The 8,965-nt window shown below is 39.4% G+C and overlaps 1 pseudogene; it reads left to right on the forward strand.

Moving 5' to 3' along the window:
* The first annotated feature begins 205 nt into the window (after positions 1-205).
* On the forward strand, positions 206-3,111 carry LOC120361837 (nuclear envelope phosphatase-regulatory subunit 1 pseudogene; annotated as a pseudogene).
* The last annotated feature ends 5,854 nt before the right edge of the window (positions 3,112-8,965 follow it).

The raw sequence follows: 8,965 nt of genomic DNA on the forward strand, positions 1-8,965 counted from the left end.
TAACACCACTGGCTCGCCAAGAACCTTCCCTGGCTAAGCTCCAGTTTTGAGGTTCAACTGTCCTGCATCATCTGGCAACCAACGAAGGTACAAAGACAGTGAAAATGTCAGCAATCGATGGAGAGGTGAGATCCCAAGACAACGGAGTTGGTGGCAATCAGTGATCAGCTGACAGGTGGTAATTGGTAAGAGACAATGACAAGAGATGGCAGTCGCTGAGGCAAATGGAGAGATGGTGAGAGATGATGAAGCTGAAAGAGCTATGACACTAAAGCTGTAACAATAAAGAGCAGCTAACACTACAGAGCTGTAACACTAACCAAAGGCTCTTTGTGGAGCCATCATTTTCCCTGGCAGGTGGTAGACCTGTGCAGATAAGCAAGTGGACATAGTGCTGCTGTTTCATGTGAGACCCACCATTCTGACCAGCAGGCTGGTCCATGCCACCCCCATGTGGCAGCCAACCCACCTGTATTAGTCTGTTCTCACATTGATATAGAGACCTACCTGAGACTCAGTAATTTATAAAGAAAAGAGGTTTAATTGGTTCACAGTTCCACAGGCTGTACAGGAAGCATGGCTGGGGAGGCCTCTGGAAACTTACAATCATGGCAGAGGCAAAGGGGAAACAAGTATGTCTTCACATCACACCCCGTAGTGTCTCTATTTTTGCCCCAACTTGGCTCATTTTTTGTGGCCATGAATGGAGAAAATGGACATCCTATAATGACTCCTGACTCCCCAGGAAGTCAGCTGTTCTTTTAGAAGTAGCTTTCCTTGGAACAGAGGTGAAAGTATGTTGGCCACCCTTGCCCCTTCAGGGGCCACAGTCTATAATGGCATAGGACCCCCAAACACCAGAAATAAATGAGCAATAGGATTCATTCTGGTGGGAATCGGGGCAGCAATAGGACTAGTGGCACCCTGGGGCAGCTTTGCTTACCATAAGTCAGGCGTCCCCAAATTACGGCCCGCGGGCTGCATGTGGCCCCCTGAGACCATTAATCCGGCCCCCCCGCCGCACTTCAGGAAGGGGCACCTCTTTCATTGGTGGTCAGTGAGAAGAGCACAGTATGTGGCGGCCCTCCAACGGTCTGAGGGACAGTGAATTGGCCCCCTGTGTAAAAAGTTTGGGGATGCCTGCCATAAGTCAACCATAAAGAACTTAACATAAACCCTTGAAATCTTAGCTGGCAACACAGGTCAGGCATTAAAGGTAATTCAAGAGTCCCTGGAGTCTTTTGCAAATGTAGTTCTTGATAATAGGCTGAATAATTGAATAATTTACTAGCTGAACAAAGTGGAATATGTGCAGTTAATAAAACCTGCTGCACGTATATTAACAACTCTGGACAAGTTGAAGTTACATTCAAAAAAGTCTATGACAAGCTACCTGGTTACATAGATACAACCTGGGCACTGACCCCACTGTATAAGGTAGACTATCAGAAGTGCCTTCCCAAATCTTTCCAAGTCTGGTTTTTACCTCTCCTAGGACCATGGATAGCTGTCTTTTTACTATTCTTTTGGCCCTTGCTTGTTTAACCTCTTAGCAAATGTTGTGTCTTCTAGATTAAAACAGTTCTAGGTAAAGACAATGCTGGCACAAGGCTTCCAACCAATCCCTCTGATCTAAGGGGCCTTGAGGCAGGATGGTTTCACTCTCCAGGCCATACTGACTTGGGCCACTTACATCAGGTGTCCAGAGATTTTTTAGTCATCTGGTGCTAGGCAGTGCTTACTCCCATAAACTCAGACGGGAGCAGTTACAGTAGATGGGCTTCCGCCCTTCTGCAGCACCATTAAGATTAAGGATGAATATCTAGTGTCTGAGGGAGGAATGAGGTAGTAGGCAGGACTTAACTCCAGAGGTGGGGCTCAGACACAGGACCAAATTGAGGACTAGCTAAAACAGTGATGGGGTGGAAGTAGCTTTCCACGAGACGTGCCCACCAATCTGCCATGTCAGTATATCATTGCCATGGCAACACCTGGAAGTCACTGCCCATTTCCATGGCAATGACCAGTGACCCAGAAGTTACTACCATCTTTCTAGAAATTTCTGCATAATCCACCACTTAATTTGCATATAAGTAAAAGTCAATATAAATATGACTGCAGAGTTGCCTCTGAGCTGCCACTCTGGGTACATTGCCTATGGGGTAGCCCTGCTCCACAAGGAGCAGTTCCTCTGCTGCTGGTGTATGCTGCTGCTTCAATAAAAGTTGCTGTCTACTTTTACTTTTACCACTGGCTTTCCCTTTAATTACTTCCTGGGCTAAGTCAAGAACACTCCCAGGCTAAACCCCAAGTTTGGGTCTTGCCTGCCCTGAATCACTTGTTGGCTATGTGTATGTCTTTTCTTCAGAAGTCTCTGTTTATGTCTTTTGTCCACTTAAATGTTTGAGTACACAGCAGCTATATATATATATATATATATATATATATATATATACACACACACACACATATATATATTTATTTATGGGGTATATAGATACATTGATACAGTCATGCAATACATAATAATCACATCATGGCAAATGTGGTATGCATACCTTAAATCTGTTATGATAGAAACAATCCAATTATATTCTTTTAGTTATTTTAAAATGCATAATCAAATTATTATTGACTATAGTCACACTGTCTGCTATCAAATACTAGATCAATAAGAATAACATTCTTTCTGATGGACAGGGCCGTGGCGGTGACCTGAGCTGCCACCTGACATAAACTTGCTGGAGCAGGCAGAAGAGCACAAGGGTTTTGAGAGAAGAATTACTGAATATATTCATTTTTTTGCAACCTGCTACTGGACATTGGAGAATGCTTCTTATAGTGGTATCTGTCTGTACAGCTACTGGTACCTGGAACTGGTTGACAGATCCTGATACACAAAAGGTGTCCTTCTTCACCTCATTATGGAATCATCCATTTTTCACCATTAGCTGTATCACTCTAATAGGCTTGTTCTTTGCTGGAATACACAAGACAGTAGTTGCACCATCGATTATAGCTGCTCAATGTCAAACGGTATTAGCAGAATACAATACTTCTTGTAATGATACAGGAAAACTAATTTTGAAATGTAGGCCTCATGTTCAATGACAATCTTCATTCATTGTTATTGGACTTAAAACTGTCTTTGAATAAGTGACACAGCAAAAAGCCATAAAGGATTCCTTTTGCAGTTGGATATGTTAAGGTCATAGCAACAACTGACAAGAAGTGTGCAATATTTACCCAGATTATGTTGATGATGACGACTCACATTATCAGTGCTTTGGTACCTTTTATTACCTGTGTTTCAGTATTAGTGTCACTTTAGTTCTTCAGATCCTGCAAAACCTTTTGTAGATGAAGTATGTATGTATGTATGTTATGAAGTTAAACTTAAAAACAGAACCTCATTCAGTTTTTATAATGTATTTTTTGCAAACTACTGTAAATAGCAAATTAATGCCAATGATAAACAAAGAGGAAAATGTTTTGTGGTCTTTGTTCTCCTGCACCAGTATTTCAGGAACATCTGCTTGCCATCCCCACAGCTTTTTTTTTTTTTTTTTTTTTTTTTTTGAGACGGAGTTTCGCTCTTGTTACCCAGGCTGGAGTGCAATGGCGCGATCTCGGCTCACCGCAACCTCCGCCTCCTGGGTTCAAGCAATTCTCCTGCCTCAGCCTCCTGAGTAGCTGGGATTACAGGCACGTGCCACCATGCCCAGCTAATTTTTTTGTATCTTTAGTAGAGACGGGGTTTCACCATGTTGACCAGGATGGTCTCGATCTCTTGACCTCGTGATCCACCCGCCTCGGCCTCCCAAAGTGCTGGGATTACAGGCTTGAGCCACCGCGCCCGGCCTCCCACAGCTTTTTAAAACTGGCTATTGTGTGTACCTTTCATTCTTACGCTTTTAATCACACTGCAGGAAAAACATTGGATTCAGCTTAGACTGAGGAAAACTCCTCTCCTTTATGTTGTAAGAAGTTATAGGTGTTTTAAGAAACACTTTTTGTTAAACCAGATTTGGAACTCCAGCAACTATTGTGATTATATTTTTCAGCTCATTGTTTTCATTGAGTGCTAAATATCCTTTGTATTTTTAAAATATTTTAAAAATACTCCAAAGGCTTGTGAATATACAAGTCTGCTTAAAAATTGTATTGTCTGGGAATTTGATAGTCATTGTTTTAGGTAACTGGATTTTATGCTGTGGTAGACAGGCTGTGATGCTAGTGTTGCACAAGTGCAATTGATCATCCTACGCCATCACCAGAATAACATGGGAGCAGTGCCACAAACTAGAGTCTACAATTCTCACTGTTTAGAGAGTGTTAATGCCATGTCATGTATGCATAATAGCAACGTGTACTATAATAAACCTTACACTATTAGGATTGCTATAAATCCATTAAAGTACTAGAGGTGACTTTTACCTGTTTATTAGAAGATTTTAAAAGGTTTAAATTATTTCATCAGCAATCTTTTAAATTTCATTTAACATAAAGCCAGAATTCAATAACAGGATAAAAAACTTTGTAACAAGATTTCCTTTTAACTTAAATGTGTTCATCTTAGCTTTCACATGTATAAAATTTTATTCTTTGAACCACAGTAGTAAAACAAATAAGTGATACAGCTCTGCTGTAAGAAGTCTGAAGAGGGTATTCTATATATTCTGCTTTGTTTTATTTTCTGTAAATTTTGTAGGTAAATATTTGCATAAAAATAAATACTTTGTATAAAAAGAATAGCATTGTTTCTAATTATTTTTTGTACTCTTTAACCATCCCCACTCCCCACCTCCCCCACTACCCTCTGCAGCCTCTAGTAAGCATTCTTCTATTCTCTATCTCCATGAATTCAATTGTTTTTTATTTTTATATCTCATAAATAAGAACATGTGAAGTTTGTCTTAATGTGCTTGGCTAATTTCACTTAACAAAATGACATCCAGTACCTCCATGTTGTAGCAAATGACAGACTCTCATTCTCTTCTGTGGCCGAATAGTACTCCATTTTGAATATGCACCACATTTTCTTTATCCATTTCAGCTATTGATGGACACTTAGGTTGCTTCCAAATCTTGGCTATTGTGAACAATGCTGTAATAAATATGCGAGTGCAAATATCTATTTGATACATACATTTCCTTTCTTTGGGGTATATACCCAAACAGTGGGATTGCTAGAGTGTATGGTAGCTCAAGTTTTCGTTTATTGAGGAACTTCCAAACTGTTCCCTATAGCGGTTGTATTAATTTACATTCCTACCAACAGTGTACCAGTATGCCCTTTTCTTCACATCCTCATCAGCATTTTTATTGCCTATATTTTGAATAGAAGTGATTTTGACCAGGAGGAGATATTGTAGTTTTAATTTACACTTCTCTGATGACCACTAATGTTGAGCGCCTTTTCATATGCCTGTTTGCCATTTCTATGTTCTTTTTTGAGAAATGTCTGTTAATAGCTTTTGCTTATTTTTAATCAGATTATTCGATTTTTTTTTTCCAATAGAGTTGTTTGAGCTTCTTATGTATTCTGGTTATTGATGCCTTGTCAGATGTATAGTTTGCAGAATATTTTCTCCCATTCTGTGGGTTGTCTCTTCCCTTTCTTGATTATTTCCTTTGCTGTGCAGAAGATTTTTCACCTTGATGTAATCTCATTTGTCCAAAAATTTTGCTTTGGTTGCTGGTGATTATGGGGTATTATTCAGGAGATTTTTGTCCAGGCCAATATCCTGGAGAATTTCCCCAGTGTTTTCTTGTAGTAGTTTCATGGCTTGAGGTCTTAGAGTTAAGTCTTTCATTCATTTTGATTTGATTTCTGTATATGGCAAGAGATAGAGGTCTATTTTTATTCTGCATATGGATATCCGATTTTCCCAACACCATTTATTAAAGAGACTGTTTTTTCCCCATGTATGTTCTTTTCACCTTTGTCAGAAATGAGTTCATTATAAGTGTATGAATTTGTTTCTGGGATCTCTATTCTGTTTCATTGATCTATGTGTTTGCTTTTATGCCAGTACCATGCTGTTTTGGTTACTATAGGTCTGTAGTACAATTTGAAGTCAGGTAATGTGATTCCTCTAGTTTTATTTATTCATTTATTTTTGCTCAGGATAGCTTTGGCTAATTCTGGGTCTTTTGTGATTCCATCTAAATTTTAGGATCGTTCTTTCCATTTCTGTGAAGAATGTCATTGGTTTTTTGATAGGGATGGCATGGACTCTGTAGATTGCTTTGAGTAGTGTGGACATTTTAACAAGATTGAGTCTTCCAATCCATGTACATGGAATATCTTTACATTTTTTGGTGTCCACTTTAATTTCTTTCACCAGTGTTTTAGAGTTTGCATTTTCGAGATCTTTCATTTTTTTGGTTAAGTTTATTCCCATGCATTTAATTTTATTTGTGGCTATTGTAAATGGGATTCCTTTTTTTTTTTTTTTTTTTTTTTTTTTGAGATGGAGTTTCACTCTTGTCCCCCAGGCTGGAGTGCAATGGTGCAATCACGGCTCACTGCAACCTCTGCCTCTTGGGTCCAAGTGATTCTCCTGCTTCAGCCTCCTGCGTAGCTGGGATTACAGACATGCACCACCACACCAGTCAATTTTTTCTATTCTTAGTAGAGATGGGGTTTCACCATGTTGGCCAGGCTGGTCTCAAACTCCTGGCCTCAAATGATCCACCTGCCTTGGCCTCCCAAAGTGCTAGGATTACAGGTATGAGCCACCGCACCCAGCTACTTTTTTATTTCTTTTTCAGATTGTTCACTATTGGCATACAGAAATGCTTCTGATTTTTGTGTGTTTATTTTGTATCCTACAAGATTACTTAATTTGTTTACCAGTCATTGTAGTTTTTTGGTGGTGTCTTTAGGTTTTTAAAAATATAAGATCATGGCTGGGCGCGGTGGCTCAAGCCTGTAATCCCAGCACTTTGGGAGGCCGAGGCGGGTGGATCACGAGGTCGAGAGATCGAGACCATCCCGGTCAACATGGTGAAACTCCGTCTCTACTAAAAATACAAAAAAAATAGCTGGGCATGGTGGCACGTGCCTGTAATCCCAGCTACTTGGGAGGCTGAGGCAGGAGAATTGCCTGAACCCAGGAGGCGGAGGTTGCGGTGAGCCGAGATCGTGCCATTGCACTCCAGCCTGGGTAACAAGAGCGAAACTCTGTCTCAAAAAAAATAAAAATAAAAAAAATAAGATCATATCTGCAAACAAGGATAATTTGATTTCTTTTTTTCCAATTTGGATGCTGTTTATTTCTTTATCTTTTCTAATTGCTCTAGCTAAGACTTACAGTACTATGGTCAATAACAGTGGTGAAAGTGGGCATCATTTTCTTGTTCCAGGATGATACTAGCTGTGGATCTGTCATATATGGCTTTTATTACATTGAGGTATGTTTCTTCTATACCCAATTTTTGAAAGCTTTTATCATGAAGGGATGTTGATTATATCAAATGCCTTTTCAGCACCAATTGAAATGATCGTATGGTTTTTATCATTCATTCTGTTGATATGATGCATCACATTGATTAATTCACATATGTTGATCCATGCTTGCATCTCTGAGATAAATCTCACTTGGTCATGATTAATCTCTTTAAAAATCTATTGTTGAATTCATTTTGCTGGTATTTTGTTGCAAATTTTTGTATTAATATTCATCATAGATACTGGCCTCTAGCTTTTTCTTTTCTTTTTTTTTTTTTTTTTTTTTTTTTTTTTTTTTTTTTTTTAATCTCTGTTTCTCTGATTTGGGTATCAGGATAATACTGGCCTTGTGAAATGAGTTTGTGAGTACTGCCCCTACTCTATTCTGAAATAGTTTGAGTAGAATTGATGTTAGCTCCTCTTCAAATATTTGGTAGTAATTCAGCAGTGAAGCTATGAGATCCTCGGCTTTTGTTTACTGTGAAAATTTTTATTATGGCTTCAATCTCATTGTTTGTTATTGATTTGTTCAGGTTTTGGATTTCTTCCTTGTTCATTCTTGGTAGGTTTTATGTTCCTAGGAATTAATCCATTTCCTCTCGATTTTCCAATTTATTATCATATAATCACTCATAGTAGCCACTAACAATCCCTTGAATTTCTGTGATATCAATTATAATGTTTCCTTTTTCATCTCTGATTTTATTCATTTGGATATTCTCTCATTTTTTCTTAGGCTAAAGGTTTGCCAATTTTACTTATCTTTTCAAAAAAAAATCCACAACTTGGCCGGGCTCGGTGGCTCAAGCCTGTAATCCCAGCACTTTGGGAGGCCGAGGCGGGTGGATCACGAGGTCGAGAGATCGAGACCATCTTGGTCAACATAGTGAAACCCTGTCTCTACTAAAAATACAAAACACTAGCTGGGCATGGTGGCACGTGCCTGTAATCCCAGCTACTTAGGAGGCTGAGGCAGGAGAATTGCCTGAGCCCAGGAGGCAGAGGTTGCGGTGAGCCAAGATCGCGCCATTGCACTCCAGCCTGGGTAACGAGAGCGAAACTCAGTCTCAAAAAAAAAAAAAAAAAAAAAAAAAAATCCACAACTTTTTGATTGATCTTTTGTAGTTTCTTCATTTCATTTTATTTATTTTTGCTCTGATGTTTATTATTTCTTCTACTAATTTTGGGTTTGGTTTGCTCTTGCTTTTCCAATTCTTTTTTTAATTTTTTTTTTTTTACTATACTTTAATTTCTGGGGTACATGTACAGATCTTGCAGGATTGTTACACAGGTATACACATGTCATGGTGGTTTGCTGCCTCCATCCTCCCATCACCTACATTAGGTATTTCTCCCAATGTTATCCCTCCCCAATCTCCCCACCCCCTGCTATCCCTCCCCTAGCCCCCTACCCCTGAACAGGCCCCAGTTTGTGATGTTCCCCTCCCTGTGTCCCAGGTTCTCACTGTTCAACACTCACTTATGAGTGAGAACATGCAGTGTTTGGTT

This window comes from Saimiri boliviensis, chromosome X, assembly GCF_048565385.1.
Source record: "Saimiri boliviensis isolate mSaiBol1 chromosome X, mSaiBol1.pri, whole genome shotgun sequence".
NCBI lineage: Eukaryota > Metazoa > Chordata > Mammalia > Primates > Cebidae > Saimiri > Saimiri boliviensis.